Source organism: Aegilops tauschii, chromosome 5 (genome assembly GCF_002575655.3).
Source record: "Aegilops tauschii subsp. strangulata cultivar AL8/78 chromosome 5, Aet v6.0, whole genome shotgun sequence".
NCBI classification, from domain to species: Eukaryota; Viridiplantae; Streptophyta; class Magnoliopsida; order Poales; family Poaceae; genus Aegilops; species Aegilops tauschii.
The window spans coordinates 8856360-8875851 of NC_053039.3; the positions used below are offsets into that span (position 1 = coordinate 8856360).

Below are 19492 nucleotides of genomic sequence, written 5' to 3' on the forward strand. Positions count from 1 at the left end.
ACGTACCTCTCGCGGAAGAAAAAAGAAAAGAAAATGCATTTTTTTTTCGTTTCCGAGAGGCACGGCCATGACTCTCACGGAAGTAAAACAGTGCCTCTCACGGAAAAAAAAGAAAGCCTGTTTTTTTTCGTTCCCGAGAGGCATGGCCATGCCTCTCACGGAAGCAAAAAAGGTGTTTTTTCACATAAATTTTTTGTCCAAAAGCTAAGAAATATCGGTGGAAAACCAAAAAATTGAAAAAAAAAGAAAACATCTAAAAGGCTGAAAACGTGTGCGGGAAGATAAAATAAAAGTCGAAGTGAGCGCCTAGAGTATGCCACATGGCGGCGGTTGAGAGTGCGCCATGTGGCGCCTTCTCAACCCACCCCAGGTGACCGTGGCGGGGCTCCCGAAGGAGTACTCCTTCATTAGCTGCTCCCCAAGTAGGATCGTCATAGTATAGTCACCATTTTCTCAAAAACAAAAGTAGTATAGTTACCAAAGCTGGCCAAGTGGGCAGGCATGGCTAGGTCACGCTTAAATGGCCAGGCACGACACGGCCCGCCTAGGCACATTTATAAGTGGGTTGTGTCGTGCCGGCACGTGGGCCTCACCCTTAGGCCCAGGCACGACACACTTATGAAACGGGTCGACTCGCGTTATGCTTAGCCCTGATGGATCGGTTTTTTCTTGAAAAAAGTTCATTGACACTTAACATTATATCGATTTTTAAAGATCTCGACGCGAGAAATCCAACGATAAGAATGATTCTTGATTTGGACACACAGTTCAAGAGATAGAACATTTTAAAAATAAAATCTACGAAAAAAGCAAAATTCATGGATTATGTTAAGTGGCACACATGTCGTTTGTCACCATCAAAGAAGGTGAAAATAACATTTGCAAAGCGTGCCCCTTAACTAGTGATTCCGCCAAACAATCCTTAAGGCAAGATAGGAAACACACAAACCAAGTATTGATTTGACTTGGCTTTTTTAGGCAAGATTTGGCGTTGGCCTTGGCTAGTGTCGCTTCGGCCGAAATCACTAGTTAAGGGTTACCCTTTGCAAAGGTAACTCCAACCTTCTCAGTGGCTGACAAGTGGCACACTACATATGCGTCACTTTGTCACAATCTGATAGTTTTTTTCCTAGGTTCGTTTTATTCAAAGCGTCTTATCTCTTGACCATGAGTCAAAATCCTGAACTGTTTTCATCATTGAATTTCCCGCGTCAAGATCGTTGAAAATAGATCCCATGTTAATATGTTTTGACGAACTATTTTTCTAAAAAAATAGAGAAAAACAAAATACGAAAAAAATTAAAAGAAAAACAAAATACAAAAAAAGAACAAAAAACCTGGCATCCAGAAAAACAAATGACAGAGAAAAAAGGAAGACAAAAAAACTAGAGACCCGACAGCAAAAACAGAAGAACTAGAACCAGAGACTCGAAAGCACGATTGTGATTTTTCAAAAAAAAAAGAATCACTTTTCGTAGAAGCACATATTTTTTCCCTTACGGAGAAGCATACATGTGCATCTCGCAGAATCAAATCCGTGCCTGCACGAGAAGCAAATCTATATTTTCCGTGAAAACACAAGTTTTTCCCTTTCCGAGAAGCACAGTTGTGTCTCTCACGGAAGCAAATCCGTGCCTCCGTGGAAACAAATATGTGTTTCTCGTGGAAGCAAACAAAATCGCGCAACTTCCAAAACCTAGGGACTACCACGCGAAAACCGAAAAGCCAAACCTCCCCACCTCTAAAACCTAAAGACGCGTATGGAAAAATAAAAAAAAAAAAATTTAGAGGAAGCGTCCTACACGCGACATGTGGCGCGGCCAGACGGACGTACAACATGACGTGCTTCGAGGCCACCCAGAGTGACCCATAGAGGTCTCTGCAAGCGGTAACCTTGAGTTAGTTGCTATCCGCTTCGGTGATTCCTTCCACGATACCCTGGTTTGGGCTGAGGAAAGAGACATAATAAGGGGCTTAGCCGGAAGAACATAAAGGAATTGGCCGAAGTTATTCCCTGACCAATAAAATATACTTTTGCCCCTCAAATCCCTCCCGCTGGATCAAATCCCCCCTAAAGTGTAAAACCGGTTAAATCAGCCCCTCAACTCTGCAATACCGGATCAATTAAGCCCTTGGGTGGTTTTGGGGAGGATTTTAGGCGTTTTTTGACTAAAGGTTGATGATTGGACATGTTGACTTGTCATTTGACGAGGAGTCATCCACAATGGCCGTGCAGTGGTGGGGAGCAAGGTTTACGATTTGGAAGTAGCAAAAATTTCGCTCACCCTCGAAATGGTCGAAATTTTGAAAATTGTTTCGTACAAATAAAAAAATTGTTTGAATTCAAATAATTTTAAATTTAAACAGATAGATAAAAGAACGCGTAGCACAGAATTAATGCAATTACATATCTAGCCTGATGGTTAATCCATAGCCTAACAAGGTGCTGGTCGCGGTTTGAATCTCAGCTAGGAGGGTTTTTTTTTGCCATGTATATTTGGTGCAAAAAAATAAAAATTATGGTAATCATGATTCGATCTCACAACCTACTGATCATATTAGACAACTTTCCTACCGCTGTGCTTCCATAATACATGTTAAATTTAGCTGATCCATGTTCATTTTTTACATAGAAATTCAAACCAACCGAAATTTCTTGAACAAAAGACAAAAATTTCGCCCATCCTCGAAATTGTCGAAATTTCGATGAAATTTTAAACCATGTTTTTTTGTTGTCAATTTCCATAACAAATTTGCAAGTTCTGTACGTGATTGGTGATCGATTTTGAATTCCTCCCGTGTTAGAGGCATGGAGATGATCGAGTTCACTCCTGCGTTTAGGCTCTGTTGCACAGCTGCTCCTTGTGCTGGAGTACCAGCACATGCTCGTGGTGCGCGGCTGCCGTACATAAATAATGGAGCTGGGAGGTGCACTGTCATGGCGTCGTCTGCGATCGACCATGCAAGGGCCATGGGATTTGCACGCTTAGAAGAAAGGGCCATCAAGCGCAGGTGTCTCCATGGGATGAGTGGGGGGTGACAAGGCGTTACGCCTCTGCCGGTCGCCGGAGAGACAATGAGCAAAAAGAAAAGTAAAAAATATCCGACGTCGCAAGTGAGGAGATAGAAGATCAGATCAAAACCGCCTATGATTTGGAGCAAAACCATTCTGGGCCTAATTGATCCGGTATTGCAGAGTTGAGAGCACAACCACGACCAAAATTAGGTGCTCATTTTTTCTCTATGTATGTAGATCGTGTGCATGACGACGATGTGGCGGAGTCCTCGTTGGAGGAATCCTCGTATCCACCCAGCCCTCTGCTCCACAGACCCTACATCCCCGACGAACTAGCTGATAGGCCGGACATACATGCCGCCTTCAAGCACGCCAAGGCCGAATACCAAGCAGATTTAGGTCTTGATCTCTCTTTTCCTCGTCATCATCATCGTCGATCGTTATAAGACACTAACCTAGCTATTTTTTTCTCCCTCTGTATGTATTTATGTATGTAGCTTGTCGGTTTGTCTTCACATTGGATCGCTCCTCTTCTCTTTCGTGCCTGTCTCACGAGCAACACCTTCTCCATATCCGTGAGCCTGCAAAGGATGCGGTGCTTTTTGCCGCCAACTCTATCATCACCCTCTCCTCCTATCTTGGTACGTGACTGAACACTTCATCCAAGGATATCACCCACCTAGAACATATAAGTTACTTTGCTCGACCGAGTGTTGTGACTTTTGGTTTGCTTTAATTGCAGATGATGAGCCGCTGAATAGGTGTTGTGGTTTGTGGATCCAACAGGACGAAAAGAACAATGCCGCCGTGGTTTTGACGTCCGTGCATCTCATTCGCGCAAAGGATCCCGACCAGTGGATGGATGAGTGGACGGGCGAATATCATCGCGACGCTGAGGTGAGCTTCTTAACATTAATTCACTATTCTATTTATTTATCTTCTCCACTCACTGGTGCCTGTTTGTTTTCCTTTTTTTTCGTATCAAAACTTAATCATTTGCAATGTGCCTCATCGACACCCGTTTACCAATTAGATGTGCCTTCTCTTCAATTTACTATGTATGTACACTCTGTCCTTGAAATAATATACTTGATTCGGTGTGGCGTTCGGTTTTTCTGATAGTCAATCTCTCGAAAATGGTTTCCTCAAATACTACGAAAATTCTATTGCAGTGTCATAATCTTTGTGGTTGTCTTTTCCAGGTCATTGTTCACTTGCTTGACGACACAACTGCAGTAGCCAGTCTCCTCTACCTCCAGGAGCACTATGAATTTGCTTTTTACGAGGTTGTAGTGAACAAACCGGTTCAACTGTCCACTTTTAATGACAATGTGCACTCTGGTCAAGATGTGTTCCGACTTGGAAGGGATGAAAGTCTTGATCTAAGGATAACCCATGGTAGGGTGGAATACATGATTCCTGTCCCTTACGAGAGATGTCACTACATGTATTTTTCCAACAATGAACATATCGTACGTACTATGATCAAATCCTAACTTTATGTTTTCTATTTTAATTAATGTTGCTATTTTATTAGTACAAATGGTAGATTATAATATTATTATCATCGCTATGTTGTAGTTGCGTGACGATGGAGGCCCTATCATTGACTTGGAAGGGAAGGTTGTGGGAATGGTTAACAATCAAATCAATGAGACCTTTTTACCTTCTTCTATATTGCACAAGTGCTTTGATTCATGGAGAAAGTTAAAGTACGACCCTCCCAATTCGTTTTTAGTGTTGTTAATTAAGCTAATGCATTATGTTATATAATGTAACTCATGCAATACAATTGAATAACTACAAAATTATGTTCGGATTGTGGTTGCTTAATAATTACTACTCTATGTTTAAATGAATTGCTAAAGTATGATTCAGAAAAATCATTACGGGAGGCCTAGGTGCTACAAAATGTGTCTAACATTATAGAGAAAATGTGTGTTGGTCACCTTATCGAATTCCGCGTGTTTTCCAAACTATTCCTACGCAGGGTATAGGAACTTAATTTGGTGTAAACATTTTTATTTTCTTTTTAACTTGGTGAGTTATTTTTCTAGTTTAATCCTCCTTTGAGAAGGGCGTGAACTAATGTCTTGTTATGGTATTAATTCTATAATGTTATTGATTAAGTTTGTGTATTACTCATTTGGTATTGATTCTAATGAAATATGTTGTTTTATTTTAAAACAAGTCTGTAAAACGGTTACAATCTTAATGATTATATTTGGTATAGGTGCATCCCTCGACCCCACCTTGGAATGACCTTTACTTCCATCAAGCTTCTAGATCCAATTGGTATTGAGAGGATGAGGCGTAAGCATAACATTGAGTCTGGTCTTATTGTTGAAGAGGTATATGGTGGTGCTTAACCATTTTTATTTTAACATTTATTGTTAGTTGTCTCTAAACTGTTACTCACATGCATATTATGGAGTAATCATGTTCAATTAAACATTAGGTGTCAAAAGAATCGAATGCTGAGAAACTTGGAATCAGGAAGGGTGATATTATTGAACGCTTCAATGGAGAATATATTTCTAGTACAATTGAGGTAGGTGCTTTAAAATTAAAAGAGGTTGTGTATGTGTCGTGCCTGCGTATGTCTAACTTATTGATGTAATTTTTTATGCTATTGAATGTTCTAACTTGTCAGCTAGAGAAGATGTTGTTGGACATAGGCAACGACCATTTTGAACAAGCAAAACGCTTATGCCGAAATAGATGTTCAAGTAAGTTGTTATTATGTTTTTACTATTGATTGTATAATTTATGCCAACAATGTCACTTTGAAATTATATTGTTGACTTTACAGATTCAAATATTTCGTGCCACGAAACTTTGCCGAAGATCTAGAAACTTGATTGTAATTATATCGGATTGTGGAGAGGACATCATAGAAGGTAAACATCTCTTCTTTTAACATAGTGGTTGATTTTTGCTGTAAATCCTAAGTTATCACATTTCTCTCTTGTGTAAAATCCAATATGCTTTAACTCAAATTCGAAGGTTGTAGAGGAAATTTTGGGCCCGATGTGGAATCTTAAATTACGCCTATATAGAGGAAAATGTAATTATAGAAAACATATCATAATATAGTACTAGCTAAATACATTTTTCTCAAAAAAAGAGAGCAAAATACCATGCCTTGCTATCGTACTATGCAACACCATGTAAGCCATTGCTAGGTCGGCTTGCTCATCTAAATTCTGCTGGCGTGGTGTTAAGCCTCCACTTCCGTGCTCGGCCGGCAGCCACGCCTACTACTTGTAGTTTTTTTTACTTGTCCCGTACTTTATTTGTTAGATATAATTTTTAGGGCTGGCGTCTCACCTATACGTTTAGTTAATCCAATTTCATCGTTGTAGCGCCCTTCAAGATTGATTGCCAAACATGCGAACTGCTCCTTTCTTTTTAGCACTCATTAAATTTGTATCACACAAACATTTTGGTTTGTCATCAATCTCCATACGTGTTTTCCGAGCATATAGGAATACTAAATAATTGAAGATATGTAAAACTCATACCTCTTACTACCATTTTAGGTTGTACTTTTCCCCCATTCCCTCTAACGCATTTTCTGCACACAAATAGTCATTCTTGTTTTTGTTTATGTTGCCATATTTCTACAGGAGCAAAAATGTATCTAACTGAAGCTTGATGTTTTTATTCTTGTAGGCACTTACCCAATCACTACTAGCCTTCGAAGATGAGTCTACTGACAAATTCATTCTAACAACTGATTAATGCATGGAACCAACAGAATTAACCGATGTTCTATAGATTTGTGTGTGTGTGTGTCCTCAGACAAGAACTTCAAATTACCGTGCCTCTTTAAATGTAGTTCATGGACCATAGAGCAGAACCTGCTATTGGCTATTTATTTTGAATTTTTGTGGGACTTATATCATGCATGTACTGTGGATGATCAATTCAACTGGTTAATTATGCTAGAGTGAAATGCTTGGAACTAGATTGATATATTTACATTGTAAATTTGCCTTGTATATGTATTTGCAAAAAAGAATCTCTATGAAGGGTAAAAGAGAACAAGAATAGCATGTTGCAATGTATACTATCACCCTAAAAATTACTTTCCATTGCGTTATACTAGCACAAATGCCCGTGCGTTGCAACAGGAGACACAACATTGATGTGTATTTAAATTTAGTCAGAATTATATGGGCAAAACACAATGATGGTTCATGCGAAGTACTGCTTACCAAGATCCGTGGACCCACAGAAAAGCAAGTTATATACTGATTACAGATGGACTTCAAATGTGTTTAAATACATCTATAATTCATCATTATATTTAAGTAAAAACAGAAATGGTTATTTTTTATCCCAGCTTGAAATATATTTCATGATGGTAGCAGAGCTGGTGCTGGCATGTGTTAGTTGGTCGGGCGAGCGCTAGTTGTCATCAATCTGTGCCGTCGTCACACAATATTAACAAAATAGAAAACAATAATATGGAAATCTTGGCATTTAGACAAATAATTCTAGAAAACAAAAAGGCCAGTAGCAAGCTCTAGAGGTCCTATGTTTTCAAAGAATTTTGTTGTTAGCGCCCATACAACATGTGGCCGTGCATTGAAACCCGGAGAAACAAATTCTTGTACATTCCTAGATACCCATTGTTGTTGCTAATTCTCCTTTTTGTCACAATCATCAATGGTGGTCACTCTGTCCACCTATTCATGACAAACATGATTAAATCACAGCCACAAATTTGATCATCATACGCACACCGCTTCACGAGTCTCCCTTCCCCCACCTAGTCATAATTTTGCAGACTTGTAATGATCCTAGTATTAATTGACATTTCAAATGGGCCAGCATAATCATAAATCAATGCTCTTAAAAAAATGCATGCATTAAAAATAAATAGGATGTGGATATTTTATCCATCGGAAACTACGTCCCTTTGATTACCTTTTTTTTAGCGAAACACCACCGGACTTTATTAATCAATGACAGAAAGTTTAACTTAATTTGGGGACTCCAAAAGCTAGACATGAAGTCCAACCTCTAGATTTAACGAATTTATAACAATGTTATGGGCATCCCCATTACATTATCTTCCTTATGATCATAGCATTCTCAGTGTTCCTTCTTCAATGCTTTGGACAACTCCAGCACAGTCGGATGCAATAGTCATAGAATTTGGACCTACTACATCTTGTGCCAGACAAAGAGCTTCTCTACAGGCAATTGCTTTAGCAGTTCCAGGGTCTAGGATCCTAGCCATGACCAGCACCGAAGCCCCTAAGAACTTACCATCATCTGACCGAAAAATTGCTGCAACAGCACTCCTCCGGTGCATCTCAGAAATGGCCCCGTCAACATTGCCCTTCGCATCGCCCCTAGGAGGAGGAATCCAGCCTAGTCGCTGTCGTGGCGGCTGGACCATTGGTTGACTCACAGTCCTTATGGTGTCCGCCTCCAGTTCCATAAATCTTTGAGATGAAACTGCTAGTCGCAAAGGGTGACTGGAAATGTTTTCATGAACCACATCCCTCCTAGCCTTCCAAATCACCCATAAGGTCATCATCATATTCACATAATCATTTCAGGCATTTGATCCTGTAATTCAAACAGCCCACAATCCTGAACCATTTACACATTCAGCCGACAATCAACCTATTAATTAGTAGGCCCCACACCATAATAGAGCCCACAATCTTGCTTTTTTTAATGAGCCCACCTGTTTAAATATTCTACTGAGCCCACACAATCCTTCTTTAAGTTACTCACATCTGTTTAAATATTCGTTGCTCAAAAAAAGTTTATTTAAATATTCCTTTAGTTGGATGCCGGGGCGGTGGTCCTGGATGGTGAGGCTGTGCGCCTGGCTCTACGGCGAGCAATGCGTCAGTGGCGGTGGCGCCATCTCTTGGCTATGGGGGTAGCAAGGGGAGGGGTGGCGAGTGATCCTGGCATTGTGTGGCTTCAGTGGTGGCGGCTCCCTCATCTAGATCTGGAGGTCTCATGTTGGCAATGCGGCCCTTCACCCGGATTGGATGTATGTTAAGGTGAATAGGGTGAGGACTTTGTGGGCTGAGACGAGGGACTAAACTTATCCGGTTTGAAGAGTTGACGGACTAAGTTTTGCCAACAAAGAGCCATCCGAAACAATTTTTCCGCCACGGCAAGTCTCAGTTCTTCCGCAATCACATCTGGAGGCCTTTTTCGGTACTCTGTCGGAGGGGTAACCATAGAAGCATGTTTAGTAATGAGTTTAAGTTCACCTCTAACATTAGCCATGTAATTACCCAAGTGTTCAAGCGTATCAGAATTGTATTTCAATTGTCTACCAAAATAAGCATTGAAGTTTTCTTGTTTGACAATAAAATTATCAAAGTCCTCTAAGCATTGTCTAGCAGACTTATAGTGAGGAATATCACCTTCATCAAATCTATAGAGAGAATTTACCTTTACTACCTGTGTCGGGTTATCAAGACCGTGAGTTTCTTCAATAGGTGGAGGATTAAGATCACAAGTTTCTTCAACAGGCGGTAAATTAAGACCATGTATTTCTTCAATAGGAGGTAAATTCTTAACATCTTCAGCTTTAATACCCTTTTCTTTCATAGATTTCTTTTCCTCTTGCATATCTTCAGGACTGAGAAATAGAACACCTCTCTTCTTCGGAGTTGGTTTAGGAATAGGCTCAGGAATTGGCTCAGGAGCTGGCTCCGGAAGTGTCCAATTATTTTCATTTGTCAACATATTATTCAATAGAATTTCAGCTTCATCCGGTGTTCTTTCCCTGAAAACAGAACCAGCACAACTATCCAGGTAATCTCTGGAAGCATCGGTTAGTCCATTATAAAAGATATCAAGTATTTCATTTTTCTTAAGAGGATGATCAGGCAAAGCATTAAGTAACTTGAGAAGCCTCCCCCAAGCTTGTGGGAGACTCTCTTCTTCAATTTGCACAAAGTTTTATATTTCCCTCAAAGGAGCTTGTTTCTTATGAGCAGGGAAATATTTAGCAGAGAAGTAATAAATCATATCCTGGGGACTACGCACACAACCAGGATCAAGAGAATTAAACCATATCTTAGCATCACCCTTTAATGAGAACGGAAATATTTTAAGGATATAAAAGTAGCGAGATCTCTCATCATTAGTGAACAGGGTGGCTATATCATTTAATTTAGTAAGATGTGCCACAACAGTTTCAGATTCATAGCCATGGAAAGGATCAGATTCAACCAAAGTAATTATATAGGATCAACAGAGAATTCATAATCCTTATCGGTAACACAGATAGGTGAAGTAGCAAAAGCAGGGTCAGGTTTCATTCTAGCATTAAGAGATTGCTGATTCCATTTAGCTAATAACCTCTTGAGCTCATATCTATCTTTGCAAGCTAAAATAGCTAAAGAAGCTTCTTTATCAAAAACATAACCCTCAGGAATAACAGGCAAGTCTTCATCATCACTTTCATCAATATAATCAGTTTCAATAATTTCTTTCTCTCTAGCCCTAGCAATTTTTTCATCAAGAAATTCACTAAGTGGCACAGTAGTATCAAGCATAGAAGTAGTTTCATCATAAGTATCATGCATAGCAAAAGTGGCATCATCAATAACATGCGACATATCAGAACGAATAGCAGAAGCAGGTTTAGGTGTCGCAAGCTTACTCAAAACAGAAGGTGAATCAAGTGCAGAGCTAGATGGCAGTTCCTTACCTCCCCTCGTAGTTGAGGGATAAATTGTTGTCTTAGCGTCTTTCAGGTTCTTCATAGTGACCAGCAGATATAAATCCCAAGTGACTCAAAGAATAGAGCTATGCTCCCCGGCAACGGCGCCAGAAAATAGTCTTGATAACCCACAAGTATAGGGGATCGCAACAGTTTTCGAGGGTAGAGTATTCAACCCAAATTTATTGATTCGACACAAGGGGAGCCAAAGAATATTCTCAAGTATTAGCAGTTGAGTTGTCAATTCAACCACACCTGGATAACTTAGTATCTGCAGCAGAGTATTTAGTAGCAAAGTAGTATGATAGTAGTGGTAACGGTAACAAAAGTAACAGTAGCAAAAGTAATATTTTTGTTGTTTTGTAGTGATTGTAACAGTAGCAACGGAAAGTAAATAAGCGAAGAACAATATGTGAAAAGCTCGTAGGCATTGGATCGGTGATGGAGAATTATGCCGGATGCGGTTCATCATGTAACAATCATAACATAGGGTGACACAGAACTAGCTCCAATTCATCAATGTATTGTAGGCATGTATTCCGAATATAGTCATACGTGCTTATGGAAAAGAACTTGCATGACATCTTTTGTCCTACCCTCCGGTGGCAGCGGGGTCCTAATGGAAACTAAGGGATATTAAGGCCTCCTTTTAATAGAGTACCGGACCAAAGCATTAACACATAGTGAATACATGAACTCCTCAAACTATGGTCATCACCGGGAGTGGTCCCGATTATTGTCACTTCGGGGTTGCCGGATCATAACACATAGTAGGTGACTATAGACTTGCAAGATAGGATCAAGAACTCACATATATTCATGAAAACATAATAGGTTCAGATCTGAAATCATGGCACTCGGGCCCTAGTGACAAGCATTAAGCATAGCAAAGTCATAGCAACATCAATCTCAGAACATAGTGGATACTAGGGATCAAACCCTAACAAAACTAACTCGATTACATGATAGATCTCATCCAACCCATCACCGTCCAGCAAGCCTACGATGGAATTACTCACGCACGACGGTGAGCATCATGAAATTGGTGATGGAGGATGGTTGATGATGACGATGGCGAGGAATCCCCCTCCGGAGCCCCGAACGGACTCCAGATCAGCCCTCCCGAGAGGTTTTAGGGCTTGGCGGCGGCTCCGTATCGTAAAACGCGATGAATTCTTCTCTCTGATTTTTTTCTCCCCTAAAACAAATATATAGAGTTGGAGTTGAGGTCGGAGGAGCTCCAGGGGGCCCACGAGGTAGGGGGCGCGCCCTCCACCCTCGTGGACAGGGTGTGGGCCCCCTGGTCTTCATCTTTTGCAAGGATTTTTTATTATTTCCAAATAGACGTTCCGTGGAGTTTCAGGTCATTCCGAGAACTTTTGTTTCTGCACATAGATAACACCATGGAAAGTCTGCTGAAAACAGCAGTCCGGGTTAGTTCCATTCAAATCATGCAAGTTAGAGTCCAAAATAAGGGCAAAAGTGTTTGGAAAAGTAGATACGACGGAGACGTATCAGGTGGCACCCCCTTCCCAAGTCCAATTCGGCCTCCTCCCTTGTGGGGGGGCACACCAGCCCCTTGTGGGCTGGTTAGCCTCCCTCTTATGGCCCATAAGGCCCATATCTTTCCCCGGGGGGTTCCGGTAACCCCTCCGGTACTCCGGTATGTACCCCATGCACTCTGAAACCCTTCCGGTGTCCGAATACTACCTTCCAATATATCAATCTTTACCTCTCGAGCATTTCGAGACTCCTCGTCATGTCCGTGATCTCATCCGGGACTCCAAACAAACTTCGGTCATCAAATCACATAACTCATAATACAAATCGTCATTGAACGTTAAGCGTGCGGACCCTACGGGTTCGAGAACTATGTAGACATGACCGAGACACCTCTCTGGTCAATAACCAATAGCGAAACCTGGATGCTCATATTGGTTCCTACATATTCTACGAAGATCTTTATCGGTCAAACCGCATAACAGCATACGTTGTTCCCTTTGTCATCGGTATGTTACTTGCCCGAGATTCTATCGTCGGTATCATCATACCTATAGTTCAATCTCGTTACCGGCAAGTCTCTTTACTCGTTCCGTAATGCATCATCCCGTGACTAACTCATTAGTCACATTGCTTGCAAGGCTTATAGTGATGTGCATTACCGAGAGGGCCCAGAGATACCTCTCCGATACACGGAGTGACAAATCCTAATCTCGATCTATGCCAACCCAACAAACACCTTCGGAGACATCTGTAGAGCATCTTTATAATCACTCAATTACGTTGTGACGTTTGATAGCACACAAGCTGTTCCTCCGGTATTTGGGAGTTGCATAATCTCATAGTGAGAGGAACATGTATAAGTCACGATGAAAGCAATAGCAATAAAACTAAATGATCATTATGCTAAGCTAACGGATGGGTCTTGTCCATCACATCATTCTCTAATGATGTGATCCCATTCATCAAATGACAACACATGTCTATGGTCAGTAAACATAAACATCTTTGATTAACGAGCTAGTCAAGTAGAGGCATACTAGGGACACTTTGTTTTGTCTATGTATTCACACATGTACTAAGTTTCCAATTTAATACAATTCTAGCATGAATAATAAACATTTATCATGATATAAGGAAATATAAATAACAACTTTATTATTGCCTCTAGGGCATATTTCCTTCAGATACCGCTATGCATGAGAAGGGTGGACGATTTTTGGGCATGTAGCAAGGACAACCGTGCCGTTTTTATGGTATGGCCTACCTACAGAATGGTAGTGCATAATAAGTTGAACAAGGATGTTCCTAAAAAGAACTGAGTTGAACACGGAGAACTTGCTGGAGCAACGGGAAGGGCCATCAAACCAGGACTTAGAAAGCAACAGCTCGACTTCCCTGTGGAAAATTCAAGTGCAAAGAAAATTCAGGATCTTCTTGTAGCGATTGGCGCAACACTCCATACCGACGGGCGAGCTTATTCACCATCAAAACATGTCCCTGACGCCGGTATGTCCTTTTTATGGAGCGGAGAATACTTGGAGATATGCACTGCTCGACTGTTCCAAGGCCAGAAGTGTGTGGGCTCTCTTTTCCGAGGGTTTGGTTGAAAACATGTGCCCTAATTAGGACCCAAATGCAAAGAATTGGATTTTTCTTGATGCACGATGCTGTGCCGCATGATGAGTTCATCAAGATGATGGTTACACTTTGAGATGTTTGGCATGCTAGGAGAAAGACAATTCACGAGGAAATCTTTCAAAGCCCACTCTCGGCTCACCTTTTATAACCCCATTTCTGTCTAAGCTACAAATGTTGGAGAAGCATGTCACAACGGTCACTAGAGTAGCTCCGTCTAGCCCAAATCATTGGTTGGCTCCACCTGATAGTTTATCCAAAATAAACGTTGATGCAACGCTGGCGAGGAATGGATATATTGGTGCAGTTGGAGAGGTATGCAGAGATCACCATGGAGCTTATATGGGTGCATCTCCGGTAGTCTTCTTGGGGATTTCTGACCCAACAACTTTGAGTTGTGAGGGAAGCTTTGGCGCTGGCTAACGATCTATACGTTCATCAGATCCATGTTGCATTAGATTGCAAGGTGGTCATTGACAACATCAAGCAAGGAAGTGTGGCGAATTATGACGCAATTATTCTGTGAAATTTAGCGGTTGATCTAGAATTTTACAACGTGCAATTTTGAGTTGGGGGTCTTGAATGTCGAGACTCAAAATTTAGCGAAGCATGCTTTATCTTTGGACTCCACAACATACCTGACGTGAGATTTTTTAACTATGGAAAATCAAACAATTTTATGACGATTTATGTTTATCGAGGATGACAAGTTTAGTTGATATGCATGGCAAATTCGTCTTATTAGTTCATATTGTTTTTGTTAGGAAATTATCGTTCTTGTAAACTAAGTTTGCCACCCTCGTGCCAACTAAACTTGCCATCAGAAGCATTAGATTTGCCATGCTGAAAAGTTAAAAGTCTGACATCAGATTTTTTACATTACCGTTATCTTAAGGGATGTCTGTCATGTTTGATTAGGTCAGCTTGGATCCCTTAATTTCATCCATGCAAACATTATGACGACTTAATAAAAGCTTCACAAGACTGTCTAGAAGAAATCCCTAATCAATGCATTTTGTTTCTAAAAAAAAAAGACCGAGCAGCCAACCAGGTCGCCCTACAAGAGTACAAGGGGGTCGCCCTACAAGACCACGAATGCTATATTTTGCTTATAGCGAGATATCCATCACGCCGCCGTACAGGACCGCGAATGCTATGTCTCGGTTACAGCGAGATATCCATCTAGCTCGCTCGAAAGGCTCGCACATGGGTCGTCGCGTTAGCTATACTCCCCCTGTTGCTGTAGTTCGATTTGCTTTGGTTTTCTTTGTTTGTTTTCTTTTTTCATTGGTTTTCTTTGGTTCTTTCCAGGTTTTTACTGATTTTTTCTTTCTTCCCCTTTTCCTTCGTTTTTTTTTCTTTCTTGGTTTTCTTGTTTACTTTTCTTTTGTTTCTTTTTCATTTTTTGTATTGGTTGTTCTCTGGTTTTCTTGTTTTCTTTTTCTTTTTCTTTTTCTCATTGGTTTTACATTTTTATCTTTTTATTTTATTTTTCTTTAGCACATTCACAAATTGTACATTTTTCGTATACGTCAAGAACAAAATTTTAATACACAATTAAATGTTTTTTTTTCAAATATATGTTTTTTATATATTCTGTTTTGGGTTTTGACTTCTACTTTTTATAATACACATCATTCATTTTTCTTACACATTTAAAACATTGTTCTACACAAGTTTAATTTTTTTGTACATGTTTAAATTTTCTAACTACATGATAACATTCTCTACACATGTTTAATGTTTTAATATCTTGTCTTGATACACATTGTATATTTTTGGTATACATCTAAAAAAATTATACAGGTTAAAAAAAATTCATATACATGATTAACATTTTTTTCAAATAGTTGTTTTGATGTCTAACTTTTGTTGTACACATCATACATTTTTGTTATACATGTGAAACATTTTCTGTAAAGGTTTTAAAAAATGAAGTGTTTGTATACAGGAAAACGTTTTTTTTACACACATTAAACACTTTTCAGATGCACTTTAACATTTTTTTCTAAAACTTATGTGATGTGTTTTTTGTAACATGTATATTTTGAACTACCCTGACCAGGGGTTTGGAACACTCTAGCTGGGCCGACCCATTGCGGTCGTTGTGGCATTCGAGAGTGAGAAAGCCCAACCCCGACCAAAATTTGGTACCCAACCTCCCCTCCGCTCGATTCCCCTCCTAATCACGACAGATTGAGTAGTAGTAGTATTGGTTGGTGTTTATTTTCTCTGTATGTATGTAGATCCTGTGTACGACGACGACGATGCGGTCGAGTCCTCGTCGGAGGAATCCTCATGTCCACCCAGCCCTCTGATGTACAGACCCTACATACCCGAGGAGCTAGCTGATGACCCGGACCTACGTGCCGCCCTCAAGATCGCCAATACATGCAGATAGAGGTAAAGCTTGATTCATTTTTCGTGTCATCATCATCGTCGTTAACAAGACTGACACCAACTATAGTGTCGTAATTTTTGTGCTTGTCTTTCCAGGTCATTGTTCACTTGTTGGACGGCGAAACTGCAGTAGCCAGTCTCCTCTACCTCCAGGAGCACTATGAATTTGCTCTTTATGAGGTTGTAGTGGACAAACCGGTTCAGTTGTCCACTTTTAACGACAACGTGCATTCTGGTCAAGACGTTTTCCGACTTGGAAGAGATGAAAGTCTTGATCTAAGGATAACACATGGTAGGGTGGAATATAAAATTCCAACCCGTCACGAGAGATGTCACTACATGTATTTTTCCCACGATGAACATAGAAGTGTACGTGCTATTATTTAATTCTAACTTTTTGTTGTATATTCTTTGTGCTGCTATTTTGTTAGTACAGATTATAATGTTTGTTATCGTCACTGTGTTGTAGTTGCATGACGATGGAGGCCCTATCATTGACTTAGAAGGCAAGGTTGTGGGAATGGTTCACAATCAATTCAAAGAGACCTTTTTACCTTCTTCTATATTGCACAAGTGCTTGGATTCGTGGAGAAAGTTGAAGTACGACCCTTAATTCTCAATTTCTCTTTAGTACTATTAATTTAGCTAATGCACTCCCTTATATATTTTAACTCATGCCATACAATTGAACAACTACAAAATTATGTTTGGATTGTGATTGCTTAACAATTATTACATTTGGATGAATTGCTAAAATGTGATTTAGAAAAATCATTACGTGAGGCCTATGTGCTACAAAATGTGTCTAACACTAGAGAGAAAATGTGTGTTGGTCACCTTACCAAATTTTGTGTGTCTTACAAACTATTCCTATCCAGGGTATAGGAACTAAATTTGGTGTGAAGGTTCAGTTTTTCTATTTAACTTGGTGGCCCATTTTTCTGGCTTAATCCTCTTTTGAGCACGACATAAACTAATGTCTTGTTACGGTATTAGTTGCATAATGTTCTTGTCTAAGTTTTGTGTGATGTGATACTCATTTGGTATCGATTCTACTGAAATATGTTGTTTTATTTTAACATGAGTCTATAAAGCGACAATCTTAATGATTATATTTGGTATAGGTGCATCCCTCGTGCCACCTTGGAATGACCTTTACTCCCATCAAGCTTCTAGATCCTATTTGTATTGAGAGGATGAGGCGTAAGCATAACATTGCATCTGGTCTTCTTGTTGAACAGGTATATTTGGTGATGTTTAACATTGTTTATTTTCACACTTGCTATTAGTTTTTCCTAAAAAATGTTGCTCATATGCATATTATCGTTTAATGACGATCGATTAAATTCTAGGTGTCAAAAGAATTGAATGCTGAGAAACTTGGAATCCGCATGGGTGATGTTATTGAACGCTTCAATGGAGAGTGTATTTCTAATACAACTGAGGTAATATGTTTTAAGTAAAATAGAAAAGTTGTTTTATGTGACACTTTGTGATATTGACTTTTGTAACTTTTTAGTTGGAAAAGATGTTGCTGGATATAGGCGGAGACCATTTTGATCAAGCAAAAGTCTTAAAGGCCGAAACAGATGTTCGAGTAAGTTACTATTATGTTTTAACTATGGAATGCTTAAATTTATGTTGACTATAGCAATTTGAAATAATATTGTTTAATTTACAGATTCAAATATTTCGTGCCACAAAACGTTGCCGAAGAGTTAGAAATTTGACCGTAACTGTATCGGACTGTGGAGAAGACATCATAGAAGGTAACCATCTTCTTAACGTGGTAGTTGATTTTTTGTTATGATGGCTTTTTAGAATTTCTTGAATTCTTCCTGCCCCTTGCTTCATGGAATGTAAATTTAATGTGATAATCACCAATATACCTGGTGTATTTAATTGAACCTTGATGCTTTTATTTGTGTAGGCACTTACCCTATTACTGATGGCCCTTGGAGGTGAGTGAATCAACACATACATTTCGATCAACTGATTCTTTCATGGAGCAAATGGAATTAACCCGATGCCAGTTATAGACATAAGTTTCAGATTATTTTTGTGTATCACCAGTCAAAAACTTAGAATTATGCTTCCTTTTTTAGTGTAATGCATGGAACGTGGAAGCAACATGGCTGCAGTAGAATCTAGCCAGTTCTTTTGAGTTTTGTGAGACTCACATCTTGTACGACGTGGATGATGAATTGAACTTGGTAATTATGCTAGAATTAAATGTTTGGCACAAGACTAGTATATTTATATAAAAATTTATATGTATGCGAACAAACATTATGAGCATTGACTGATCTCAGCCAATATTTTGGTTGCCACTCCTAATTTGTGCCCACAGCTGGGCCGATTCATGGTGGTAAATTCGCTTGCCAATAATTTGGCGCACCCATGTTTTGTAAGAGCATCTCCAGCCGTTGGCCCCCCCAGGACGCATAAAAATCGCCCCCTGGGGGCGAGCCGGCGATACAATCGGCGCGGGGGCGGTTTTGCGCCCAGTCGTCGCCCCCAGGCGCCGAAATTGGCTCACTTTTCAGCCCCATTTCGGCGAATAAAGGGCCCATATGGGCGAGAATAGGCCCATATTCGACGTGGTTCGCCGTGTCTCGGCGTTCAATTATCAACACAATTTTTTCTTATCACATATTTCATCACCGAAAAATCAAATACTTCAACAAAATAGTACAACAACAAATAGTTCAATACAAATTATATAGTTCAACAAATAAAAACTCATATTTCATCACACAGCGTCCCCCTTGAGCCTCCATAGGTGCTCAATCAGATCTTTCTGCAGTTGATGATGCACCTGTGGATCTCGGATCTACTGACACATACTGAGATAGGCAGTCCAGGTTGCCGGTAGCTGGTGATCAACTTCGGCTAGAGGACCCTGCCTGTAGTATGGTTCAGTGTCAAACACTGGGTCTTCTTGCTCGCTCTCGATGATCATGTTGTGCAAGATGACACAGCAAGTCATAATCTCCCACATTTGATCTTTGGACCAGGTCTGAGCGGGGTACCGGACAACAGCAAATCGAGATTGGAGCACACCAAATGCCCGCTCGACATCCTTCCTGCAAGCCTCCTGAATCTTCGCAAACCAGGCGTTCTTGCCTCCTGGCACAGGGTTTGAGATCGTCTTCACAAATGTCGACCATCTCGGATAGATGCCATCAGCTTGATAGTACCCCTTGTTGTAGTGCCGCCCATTG

At 40.1% G+C, this 19492-nt stretch overlaps 2 pseudogenes; both read left to right on the forward strand.

Moving 5' to 3' along the window:
- The first annotated feature begins 2809 nt into the window (after positions 1-2809).
- Positions 2810-6185, forward strand: LOC109753250 (uncharacterized; annotated as a pseudogene).
- Positions 6186-16259: 10074 nt separating this feature from the next.
- Positions 16260-18237, forward strand: LOC109753172 (uncharacterized; annotated as a pseudogene).
- Positions 18238-19492: the final 1255 nt, after the last annotated feature.